This window comes from Nicotiana attenuata, unplaced genomic scaffold (assembly GCF_001879085.1).
Source record: "Nicotiana attenuata strain UT unplaced genomic scaffold, NIATTr2, whole genome shotgun sequence".
Taxonomy (NCBI): Eukaryota; Viridiplantae; Streptophyta; class Magnoliopsida; order Solanales; family Solanaceae; genus Nicotiana; species Nicotiana attenuata.
The window spans coordinates 219,077-220,616 of NW_017672081.1; positions in this window are offsets into that span (position 1 = coordinate 219,077).

Genomic DNA, 1,540 nt, shown 5'->3' on the forward strand with positions numbered 1-1,540 from the left:
GAGCATCCCCGATCAGATAAGAATGTACATGGGGATTAAGACGATGTCGGACAGATTCAATAACCTGCTTGAAGGATTTGATACCCCATGGTTATGACTCAAAATTACCAGACTCTATCAGAAAGAACCTAAACTTGTCTATGAAAGACACATGGTCTTTATCAGAAGGACAAACAAAAAATTCCAACAGATAAAGAATGCACAACCTCACTGCATCCTCATCGTTTGCCCAAACTTTATTTGTGACTACATTTTTTCAAATGCCACTTTTCAACCCTTTGTTTTTCGGAAAATAGGTAAGTCATTAAAATGGACTAACATAAGTGAAGTGTAACCATAAGCTTGAAAAATTATTTATACAATTTAGACCAGTAATCAACCCAAATTCTCTCAAGGAAAAATTCAATTTTTCACCCTTCAATAGTACTGAAAAATATGAGTCAGTAGACTTTGACAATTCATACTTCATCAGAAGATGAATTGCTTGGTTTTGCATACAGATTGTGGGGAGACCAATAAGTAACCAAACAAGTTTTTTGGAAAAGCTTTAAAGCATTTGGAGAGAGTAAAGCTTTTATCTGGCTAGGTATGCTCGGATCACATACACTGTGGAATCTAAGCACACCATAATCAACATTTTGTGGTGCAAAGTAATGGCCATTCTGCAGAAAATAAAAAATTATTGAACATTAGTAGTTTGCATAAAAAAGAAGCAGTAATCTATATATAACTACATGATAACTACAAAATATAACTAAAAGAAGAACAGCCTACCCACACCTATAACTACAAAACAATACAGGACATCTACACATGTAAACATTATCTCAAAACAATAAGGAAGAAAAGGGTAACCACAGCTCTATAACTACAAAAATATAACAGTTAGTTCAAGTAACTCACAAAATGTAGATCAATTGTAGTTAGTATGAAGGTAAATGTAGCAGCATACAAAAGGTGAAAAATATACCTTATCTACAATTTACCCAGCAGCCTACAAAACAACTACAAAATAACTACATTTATGCACTGTCTAAAAATTACAATTACAATTAACCTTCAAAATTGAGACAAACAATCTACAAAATTTGGACAATTCCACATTTTACCAAAAAACACTTGAACAACAGATTTTTACAACCAAAATCACACTAAAAAAACTGTAAAGAAAAATAAATTAGTGTTTAACCTTTACCAAAATCTTTTTAGTGAACCAATTTTGGTACTTTTTTGAGGGTTTCTCTTTTTTGATTTTGATGAAGAAGGAGAGACCTTGGGTTTTTTCACTAGATGAAATTTTAGAGGAATCTTCAACAAAATCATCATCTATACACAACTCTTTCCCCTTTCGTTTTAGTTGTTTCTCGACTGGTTTATCACCTCCACCAGCATCAACATCGTGCAAATGCTTGCTTCTCATCTCCGCACGGATTTGTCTAAGAGATGAAATACTAGTAGTAGGTTTACTTGCATGTGTCGATTTTGCGTTTTTGGGTGGTGATTTTGGTGTTAAAACACCCAAATCAAAGGAAGGGATATC